At 30.0% G+C, this 12,268-nt stretch overlaps 1 protein-coding gene across 1 annotated transcript in view; it reads right to left on the bottom strand.

Moving 5' to 3' along the window:
• Nucleotides 1–12,268, bottom strand: part of LOC105359787 (uncharacterized) — a 52,184-nt gene that overhangs the window by 38,993 nt on the left and 923 nt on the right. The gene's annotated exons all lie outside the window — the stretch shown is intronic.

Below are 12,268 nucleotides of genomic sequence, written 5' to 3'. Positions count from 1 at the left end.
AGAGAGAGAGAGAGAGAGAGAGAGAGAGAGAGAGAGAGAGAGAGAGAGGTGTGGGTCGGTGGGTGGAAAGAGATGCTTATGGAGGCAAAATCACGATTTTTCTTAGGTTGACGCACGCAAAAACAGCCTTTTTTTACTCGTTCTACTTTCGGTAAAAGCCATTGACGACGTCACGGGCCTTCGTCCTGACTGGCGATTTATAGATGAACGCAGGAGCTCGAGACCAAAGGCGAGCGTGTGGCCTTTGGTTTTCGGATTCCATGAGTGGCAGACGCCTTGGGAGTTCAAGGGCTTTCAGTGATTCCGGCCTCCGCTCGTGAATCGAATTAGATTTATATGTTTTGGGATACACTATACGGTTTCGTTATTCTTTACAAAATCAATTAATCATCGAAGTCGTAAGTATTATTGGAGTGGATGAACCGGTCGGTAAATGTTATTTGGTCGTTAACATGGCAAAGGCTGACATGGAACCGGCTATCTTTAATCTACTTTCATTAAAAAATTATTAAAAATTAATAATTTCATTCGTAAATATTGTAACTTTTAGGGAAGACAATACACTTGTATTTATGACAGATTACAATATTCCAGTAACGCATCGAATTTCAAATACAAATTGTTATGGATGTTTTTATTAATTGCGTTATGTGCACACGAAATAGTAAATTGTAAAACTAGTTAAGTCGTTTGGGTATGGAAATAATATTCACGAAAATCTTTCTTTGGTGTACGAGTAGTCGTTCTATCGGCCCCCTTTTAAAAGTTATTTTTAATCTCAATTCTATTTATATGACTACGCATCTTTCATTGGCGATATTTTTATTTTAAGTTGCTGAATCGTATTTAACAACTGTACGTTCTATCCTGACATCGTTCGATTATCTCTTGTAAATGCAAATTTGATAATGATTGTACATTATTAGCCTTGAGGAACTATATGTCCGTTAATATTATCATCGAATTTCAAGATTCATCGTTTACTTTGTAATGATAAACAAAAAAAAAAAAACAAAAAAATACTGGCATGGAATATTTACGAAAAATTAGGTTTTCCACTGTTTCCCACATAACGTAATTATTCTATATTGCACATTGTATATATTATATATAAACATAGCTTTACAATATATTAAATCACTAGAGATGGTAGGCAGAATTTTTATAGTTAATTTATGTGAAAATATAAAAAAAAATTTGTTAAATGAAATTCGATTAACGAGATTAATTTTATTCATATATATTCAAAATTTTCACTCGCTTACGCACTTACTTAAATGCTCCATTAGAGTATACAAAAATATTTCAATTACAACAATAATACGGATAATTTTATTAAACAGAATTTATTGAAATTATCGTTAAGGCTATGAATATTATTATCATATAATTTTGATCAAATAAAACTGCAGTTATACTTATTATAATGTAATTACGTCATTTTTACTCTGCCGAAACTCTTTTAACAAAATAAAATAAAAATACTACAAGAATATATTTTTAATAGTACGAATAAAATTTTTGTTTCGTAACTTATATAACAAATATATAAGTTATTATTCGAAGTCCTGGAAGTTTATATGAATTATTTTCTCAAAGCATATATACGGCGAAGAAAATTGAATGATTTTTGCGCCGCTGCGATTGCTTTCACCGTTATTTCTATGTGTTTATTAAAATTCTATAAAGAAATTGCATGCCTCGACATTTTATAAAGCTTTTGTTATGAACTATACAAATCAGATTTTCATTTTCAAAATAGTTTTTCATTAAATTATTTATATGAGAACTGTGTCGTTAGTTAATTTGACCAGGGTCACATGTTTTTACATAGAGAAATGTAAAAATTCATAAATTGAAGAAACATTCTCTATCCATGAAATATAAAATTTTTTAAGTTTTTTTGAAAAGTGTCGAATCTTTGCGATTGTTTAATATATACTGTACTTAAATATATATATATATATATATATATATATAATCGATAAGCAAATTGATACAGATAATTGTTAAGTATCTATAACATTTTTTAAATATGTATTTAAGTGCAGCCTATTTAAATTTTACTTAGGCTTTGTATAAACAGAAAACTGTAAATTTTATTCAAAGACTGGAACCGCCTATTAGTAAGTTATAAAATCTTTCACGATGCACATAAATTCATCAACGGTAAAAATTATTATATAGCATAATTATTTTAAATATGCCACATACATTAATATAATATTTTTGTTATTTTTATTTTTGTCGTTACGATATAATGAAATTTCTTAATGATTAATTATTGAAGTAAGGCCATTTTACTATAATGAAACTGTTCTATAAACCGATTCTACGACATTTATTGTATCAGCTACAACGGATAAATACTTACAGATTCGTGAAAGTGTTTACCGGTGATTAATCTTTCCTACAAACATCCAATTATTTTATCATAATTTTACAACGAGGAAGAAGATAATGTTTAACTTTCAAAACAATGTGTGAATGTTAAATTCGCCGTTATAAATCTTAATCATCGACAAGTATTTAAAAGGAACGAGCTTTGTCAATGATATTATCGGGACTAAATAATTAATACTTTGGCATTCTTCTCGCCTTTTTGGTTCGAAAACTCGAAAATCCTTTAGCTTAAAAATACGAAGCTGGGTAAGACCGTCGACAGAGAAACTTCACAATAAACTACTTTACCGCTTAAACCTTTAATTCTATAAACGAGTGCCGGCATTAATATAAAGGAGCCTATAACGACTGTCTTAATTACGCGAGCGCGCGCGCACGCACGCACACACACACACACACACACGCGCGCGCGCACACACGCATCGAAACTAGTATGATATTATCGAGCTGATTTAAATAATCGATGCCTGCATAGATAATTGGTCATTGGACGCTATCGAATTCTCTCTAGAGAATTGTTCGGACCAAAGTGTCAAGGATTAAACCTTTTACCGATGATTAAACGTTTCCCTCCATTTCTCCTTCTCTTTAACAATTTGCCAATTAAGGTCTTAAATTTCACTACGAGGTCGGTGCAAAAAGGTAAGCATATGCTTTTAGGCGAGTGGAGCTAATGCTTAGAATAAAATTTCGATTAAGTAGCAAGGGGTTTTCCGAAAGCTTCGGCTGAAAAGTAAAAGTCATTATCACGTCTATCAAATGCGTTACGCGAATTGAATATAAAAGCCACGACAGATAAATAAAAGTATGAGTTTGAAAAAAAAAAAAAAAAAAAAAAAATGTCCAAAATAACGTAGCAGCTTGTGAAAAAAAAATAGCGAACAGTGACTAATTGCTATTTCAATATTCAGAACCAATACAATGATAGGATTGAAATTTCTGAAATGATCGCTTATCCATTATCATCGGCGAACTCTCACGAGGGAGGAGGAGAACAATAGCACGGGCGCTATTCATATGCATGCACGTACTGATAGATAGAGCTAATGTTCCGGGGTGCCGAGTGAGACCGACGCGCGCTCCTCAAGACTACGCTTTCGCCATTCAATAGAATCTCTACTTTCAAGCCAAGCGGTGTACCCATATTTTTATCCTCTTTTTCTTCTCCCGCTTTGTCCCTCTATCCCACTCTCCCTTATTCACCTTGGTAATAAATTTTTTTTTCCCGTATTGAATCTAAATGCGCTGTTTAGCGACAACGCGATTAAAGAGAATGGACCAGAATTCGCCTCCGAACTTCATAATTTAAAGAGCGTGCAATTGCTTCATTCGAAGATCGAAATTTTTGCTTTATAACGATCGCAGCGCGTTTCCCTTCCTAAAACTAAGACTTTTTTGGAATTCGACTTTCACCAGTTTCATCTTTAGATGCCTATTGTACGTGCGATGAACGAAGGGAATATATTTACCTCATTCGTATTAATCTGTAGATTGTAATGATTAGGACATACCAGACCGGCATTTGATGGTAACTCAAGGAGAATAAGATTAACTGCGATCTTTCGAAAAAAATTTATAACTAGTATTTGGTATCTTTTATAATTCAAACAAACAAACAAAAAAAAAAAAAAAAAAAAAAAAAAAAAGTAGTAAATAAAACAATCAAGCATCAAAGACAATAGGCACAAATAAATCTTGGCATTTAATATTTTTGTTCTGGTAGAAATATTGATAACTCAAACCTTTGAAAATAAATAAGCATAACACGTCAATATTTCACTAGTGCTTCAACTATAATCGTAATTTTTGAAGAGAATGTTATATATTTACATATAGATCAGCAATTTTAAAAGTTTTATTTAAAACTTTAGTCATCGATAATTATCCAAAAGGAATACTTTAATAAAATAATCCTTTCAGCTTATATCTAATACAAAGATTATAATAAGCCCGTCGATGCATTACATAGGATTATATAGGATGTTTTAGATTTTAATGGCAAAGTTCTCCGAGCAAAAAATATCTAGACGAGGATATAATTTTATTACGCTAGAGTCATTAACGAAAAATTGAGAACTACGAGCGAAATCAATACGTATTAATCGAAAGAGATTCTTTCACGTATCGGAGTACGAGGATCGATGGAACTGTTCATTAGGATATTGATAATGACAAAGAGATAGCGAGAGAGTAGAAATGCCGAGAGATAAAGTAAGAGAGAGAGAGAGAGAGAGAGAGAGAGAGAATGAAAGAGAGAGGGGAGTTAAAGAGAAAGGGATCAAGCGGCGATGACCAGAACTGTTATAGAATCCCACCGAGAGATTCTTCATAATAAGCGGCGTTGAGAAGATCCGTGCGTCTGGACGAGGGTTAACGAATCTAAAGTGAAATTGTCTGCATTTATAAGCAATAAGTATTGTCAACTAGGAGTTTATAAGAAAGAGAAGCAGAGAGAAAACGATAGCAACGCAACGACTGCTGACCTCAATTGGTCAATTAAAATTCGCTGAATCCGCGGGAAAAGCTTATACTCGCCCTCGCTCGTTTCCCCCCTTTGCTTTTCTGCTCCTCCTGCTCCTCTTGCTCCTCCTGCTCTCTCTCTCTCTCTCTCTATTTGTCTGTCTGTCTAGATGGCTGTCTGCCTGCCTGTCTGACTGTCCATCCGTCCCTCTCTCTTGGTCTTTATTTTTCCCTCCATCTCGCTCTTCCTCTTTCAGGCTTTGTACGCTAACTCCTCCAGAATATCCAATCATCGATATCGCGACTGCCAGTGTGAAATGAGTTTCTCGACGGAACGAATTGCACGGAGTGCACAAACACACGCCGCCTAGCTAACCGATAAATGCCTGCGTCCACCTCCGTTTAATTATAATCAATAAAACGTGCGGACGGTGATTTCACTTGATTTGAGTAGTCTGGCGAGCTGCCGCTTTTTCCCTTATGCTCTGCTTACCTATCGATATTTTCCGTGTCCTTGAGTTCCCCATTATCGTTGCTCGATCTTAATGTGTGATTCGTCGACGCCTCACAACGGCATGACACGTTTCCTCTATCAAAGACCGACCGCGCTTCGTCTCCCTCGTCCCTCCCCCCCCTCCCCTTCTTACTCCACCCACTCATCGGCACTTGATATACATTATACAGCAGCTGCTTATACAATGATATTGTAAAAATTCATGGACAGTCAACATCCACGGCGGGAGTCATGATAAAATTTGTGCTTCCCGCTGTGATTCGCATTCCTAATAGAATCGACCAATTTGCAACTTTATGACATCGATAATTATATTATTCTCTACATTTCCATTGAGTTATATTGTGACGAATTTTCGACACAAATGGCTCCCTCGGCACTAAAATTGTCAATTACAGAGTAGAGCAATTTTTTTTTTTTTTTTTTTTTTTCAATATACACGCTTTAAGTTAATCAACGATTAAATAAAATAGTTTATTATTATTATTATTATTATTATTATTATTATTATTGTTATTATTGTTATTATTATTGTTATTATTATTGTTATTATTAATGTTTTTACTTATTTCAAATCTATTTGCCGATTGTTAAATGTTAAGTGTTATGGATTATAAATGTAGCGACCTAAAACTCGAAATAAATGTTCGATTGTATTACTGAAATACAGAATGCCCGTGAATGGTAAATATGTATTTTCAATAAATTCAAATGTTTTCATTGATAATTATTTGAAATTCCATTTTCATAGCGTTTTTAAGGTTTATATTTTTAGTTTGTAGCATTGTGCGTTCGTATAATTTAATGGGTACAGTATACAAGATAAGAAAATATATTGTATTTTTTATTACACGAGTTATTTAAAATCTAACATATTAAAAATTCATTATGTAAAAAATTGAAATAAATGGCTTTCCAATGATATCTGTTAATTAGGACGTGATTTACAATGGACATAAAATCAAAACAATAAATAATTTTCAAGCGAAATAAGATCTACAGCTCGTATAAGAAAAGCAACGTAATTTATTCAGAATTTACGAGAAAGTGATGTTCAGACGTAAAAATACAATGAAAATCAAAAATGCACCGATGCGCCCTTCTTTCTCCTCTCTTAACTCACTTTTTATGCAGAAATTTTTATGAGATCAGTGCTCTGTGCACTATTTATAAGGATGTATTGTTTTATTATTCGCTAAAGAAATGCATTACTTACGTAACAGAACTTTCCGTTAACAGCATTGTGAACATGTAGTTAATGCATTAATATCGAATTAATTGTACTCCATTAAAATTACATTACATCAATAATTAACAACTTTTTGCAATCATAAATGATGAGAACAATAGAAATAATTGAATTTTTCATAAAATTATCAGTCCAATAATTAATCGAGAATTTTACTATACTCGACTACGGAGAATTCATAAAAATCTTTCATTCAAAATTTTCAATTACTATTATAAATACATCTATAAGATATTACAATGCTGTATTAAAATCACATTTCCGATTGTCTTTTTACGCAACAAATAAAATATACTTTTAATTGATAAACCAGAATAATTTCAACTTACTTTAAGTTCTTCAAGTAATTAAAAAAAAAAAAAAAAAAAAAAAAAAAAAAAAAAAATAATCTTTTAAAATTATTCCCTAGAATAAAAAGAAATTATGAAGCATATATAAAAATAAATGTTTTTAACTCGTGTGAATAATTTATCCATTCATCGGTAAAGTCTGAAATATAACTGAAATAATTCTGTCGCTGAGTTCGTAAACTTTATTATTGCACTTGTTTATGTTTTAACACCACTGTGGCTGATGTAAAATTAATTTTTTTGTAAGAGTGCTGATTCTATAATAAAACAAACTCTATTGCCATTTAATTAATTATAGAAACTTTTTATTTAAAAAGGATCTTTCCACCACTCCCTCCCCCCTTCTTTTTATTCCTTATTTTTATTCATACAAACATTATCAACACTTAATTTTACAGTTAGTTATTATTATGTAAACACTTTATATGTACTGTTAAATTACATGTTGATATTTTCCCATTTCAATGATAAATAAAAATCTGTAATTAAATATATCCAATAAAGAAATTTTATTATACGAGCAAATACTCGATTTTACAGAATGAGACGGAATAGTGAATATTTGAGGATTATGTTTGAAAATTGGTAGTCAACGAATAAAATTGACGCAACTAACATATTACGTAGAAAATAATCCATTTCATTGTATCAATTAACGTTTTTTACAGTTTATCAGACGCATACAATATTATTTTCTAACTACTCATAATAATCCAGATTTCGAAAGTATTTAAGATATTTTTTATAAATTTGATAAATGAATAAACTATTCCGACTTTTTTTTTTTTTTTTTTTTTTTTTTTTTTTTTTTTTTTTTTTTTGTCGAATAGTTGATATGTATGTGCCATAAATTACTAAGGCACTATCTATAACGTTAAATTAATTTTACTATTACTTATTACTGATAAGACACAAAATAATTTTTATTGCAATAAATAGCGATGGCTGGAGAAATTCGAACTACACTGAATATTACTTAGTAATCTACGAGTTTTTGATAAGCAAAACAGCAAACACTGAATCGTACTAAAAATCATTTGTACATACGAATCTCACAGTGGGAGTTAAAAAGTTAAATACAATTTATTGAGCTACCATTTCTATAAAAAGCAATTTCAAATAATTTTTTAATCTGAGGCATCACAAATTTTTCATTATTGCAAATGGTGTATGACACTTTTATTTACATACATAAACTGCGTCAATTAATATACAAAAATCATACGTGAGATTTAATTATTTCCACGAATTGATATTGATATCATATATTTGTTTTTGGAAACTATATAGATGTATATGCGAATAGATGATGTAAACAAACCTTTTAAAAATGTGAAGACTATGGTTTTAAAAACAAAAAAGAAAATTAATTTAATAATGTGTATATTAAGTTGTACCTGTATCATTTAATAGGAAATATTCTAAGTTTTTCTGCGCGTTAACCGAGTTGATCCTGTATTTACCGACGACAATTTTTTCTCATTCAAAAATTTTCAAACCAAGTAATTTCTACATTGCTTATTATAATTAATTGAATCGAAGTTTTATAATACTTTCGTTTATTTTAATCGAATAATTCTATGTTATTCATCCGAATATATTTTATTATGGATTAGCTTATTGTGAAAACTAGCATTTATTACTTTGAATTTGCAACTATAAAATTTTGAGTCATTCGTTTAAAAATTAATGGTATGATTTATTGACAGTGAAGTAACAAACGTAAGATTATTTTCTTTAGTGTCTATAAAATTAAGTTACATAAGGTGTAAAGATTTAGCTTAATCCTTACAAGCTTCGACACATATTGGGCTTCAATAATATATATATATATATATATATATATTTATGTAACTACAATGCTATTATTACGTTTTATATTATATTTTTATTTAAAATTATCTGTATTATATTGAAATAAAAATAATGTTAAAAGTCAAATCCGCAAAAGTGTAAATAAAGTAGACACAATTTAATCAAATAATTTTTAATTTAGTTAAAAGAGTAAATTATACTATTTGCAAATGCACATGAATTGATAAATTTATTTTTAATAAAATAATTATAACTACTGCGAGTTCCATATTATTTATTTTAATAGTATTACTATTGAATTATAAAATAAATATTTTGTTAATACTGATGCAACGAACTGTCAAGCGTAATGAATTTAAAATTCCATAACTATAAAAAAAAAGAAAAAAAGTTTAAAAACTCGTTACACATTGTGAAGTAATATTTTGTCGTTTTAAGTTTTAAAAATTACGGAATAATTTGCAAAAATTAATAAAATTGTAAATGATAAATTTTTTAACAATAAGTATTATGTCTTATTACGTATATTAAATAGGAAATGAGAAGGATGGATAGCATTTGTTAATAAATGTCAGACGATTTATTAAAGTTTTTAAATTAATTATATTTGGCGCGCGTAATTTATAGTTAAAGATGAGCATTGATCGTGGAAATTATGAAATGTAAATGAAAATCAATCGAAGCGTTGCCTCGCGCGATTCATCATTACGTATCCTATAAACTATCAATGAATCATAAGTGTCGATCAATTTTCGTCGCACGATTATGAAAAATTGAATAAGTCATTGCTAAAACCGTTCCGTTTGGAATATCAGTATATAGTTTTTCATCTCTCATTTATAGATAAGCTTTATTGTCCCCTCCTATTTGACTTTCAATATTGAATAATACTCTAGCTGTTCATACACATAAAATTTCGAATCTTACCGAATTACAATCATATTAATGTGTTTTTCAACATTGAACGTTCAGTAGTGAACGTGAAGAAAGTGACTACAATATACGAGATAAGATATTTAAACCTTCAAAAATGCTGATATTTAAACGGTTGTTTATAATTAATTTCAAACGTATGATTAAAAAATGTCTTAACGTTAATGTGCATAGAGAACAGAACGCTTCAGTGTTACGCGATTAAAATGAATCGCAACTATCGATTTTAGAGATTTTGTAGCACCAGGTGATTGATTTCGTTGGATTCTGTTGATGATATTTTTGCCCCCAATAAAAACATAAAATAAAATATAATCTACTTTTAATTATTAAATAATAACTGTTATCTATTATGATTTTTCCTTTCAATCGATTATTAAATTATTATATTAAACAAATTTTATATAAAAAAAAAAAAAAAAAATTTTTAATGTTTTAAAAATTCAATGAAAAATTGCTTGCATACTCTATTATTAACAAATTTAATATAACGCGCGCTTAATGTTTCTTATGCGACAATATATAAATTATTTATGTGATTGTATATTTTATTATATATGATTAATTTGACTCTAATAATTATATTTAAAATTTTTTACGCACTATACACTACAATGTGCCCGAGGAGTCTTGTTTGACGTGAAAAATGTATTTGGATTATCATTCAAGAATTATTTATTGAAAAACATCGTTTTAATATTAGTTAACATATTAATGTAATTGATGTATTTTCAAATATCTTTGCCTTAACACATTCACATAATAGACAGAACTTTTGTAATTGAAACTATAGAATAAGTTTTGAAACGTTTACGAAAAAATAGTTAATAAATAGTAATATTAAAGTATATATTCAATTTTATAATTTAAAATGCACTAATTTTGCTGTGAGTTGTGTTTATTATTTTTACAACTAATATTATGGGATGCGGGACTTACGATAATAAATGTCATTCGTCAATTTAAAGTTTCTTAAAAATCTTTTATAAAGAATTCTTTTATAATTGCGGGATGATTATTTATACCCTTTAAATTAATACACAGGACTTGGAGATAAAATAATTAAATTGCAAGTGCAGTAGTAAAGCAACAATGTGATAAACAAAAAAATATAAATATTGACCGTGTAAAGAAAAGAATGAAACCAATTTGTTGTTTTCTATTTTTATTATTGCTAATTAATTGTGTTTTTAAATGATTAATTATTATGAGTCTTATTACAATTGAAACGCTTTATAATAATGAATTTATGACATAAAAAAAAAAAATTATAAACTTATTATTGGACTCGTTACAATTTATTTCATTATTGTTCACGCTCATGAGGACTAACATGGAAAAATATATTGCAACGAAGTATTTCAAAGTTAGATAAAAAATTTATCGAATAATTAATGTAATCAAACTTGGCATTAATACTCATAGACGTATAATTAGAAAAATGTACGTTGATCTTAAAGTATTTTTACTTATAAAAAGTAGGTAATGTTTGAGCCACGGCAGCATATATTAATGTGTTTTATTGATTTAATATAGCGACACGGTGGGGGAAGAATTTGTAGTTGTTGTTGCTGTTTACTATCAATACAAAAATGATTAATTGGAAAAATTACGTGCACATTGTTCATTATAATGCGTAACATATCTATCAAGTAGGTAAAAAATGACTTAAAAAATGACAGAAATGATTATTTATTTATTTATTTATTTTTTTTTTTTTTTAACAATGACTTTTTACATGCAGACTCGTACGAATGTACGAAATATATTTATATAAATCGCAAATAATTTAAAGCAACTAACAATTACGAAGAATACTGAACCGACAATAATGAACAATAACCTATTTGGATGGCAAATGCAAGGAATATAAAAATTGTTGTCATCATTACCCCCTTGAAGAGCATGCTGAATTAATTCTCACGATGTCGACTAAATTTTACTTAGACCTACTCGCGATATTTAAACATATTTGTAATTTACATCGTCACATCTTTTTTTATTGTCGACTAAACGTACGATGCATTAATACGAGCGATATTGCGGAAAGGCGCTCAAATATATTACGGGTATGAAAACTTTTAATTGAACAGCATTAACGAAATATTAAAGGCGCCGCTTTGCGAGCGGTAAATCGAATGATGCAACATTGTTTAAAAGTGTAATTATTGCATTTGGCCGATAACGAATGCCATTATTATTATTACGAGGGGCTGAGGTTGTCGATAGTTGGCCATCGAGCTTTGTTACTCTCGTTGGAAAATAAGGACTTTTATATGTAACGAACCATGGAGCTCGGGGTGTCAAGCTCGCATAATCCGTGCCCATTCCATTCGTCGTCCGTCCAGTAGATGGAAACGAACGAGACGAGACTTAAAAAGCTCATGATGAAGAAGATAAAACTGCTACGACGGAAGGGAAGACCCGTTTTCGTTGGTTCAAAAATTGGCGAGTGCTCCGCGATTCATATGGGGGCGGTCGGTTGGTCGGTCCGTCGGACGGTCGGTCGGTCGGTCGGTCGGTCGGTTGGTCGGTCGGTCGGCT

This window comes from Ceratosolen solmsi, unplaced genomic scaffold (genome assembly GCF_000503995.2).
Source record: "Ceratosolen solmsi marchali unplaced genomic scaffold, CerSol_1.0 scaffold29, whole genome shotgun sequence".
Lineage (NCBI taxonomy): Eukaryota > Metazoa > Arthropoda > Insecta > Hymenoptera > Agaonidae > Ceratosolen > Ceratosolen solmsi.
This window is presented reverse-complemented; position numbering and strand designations above follow the sequence as displayed.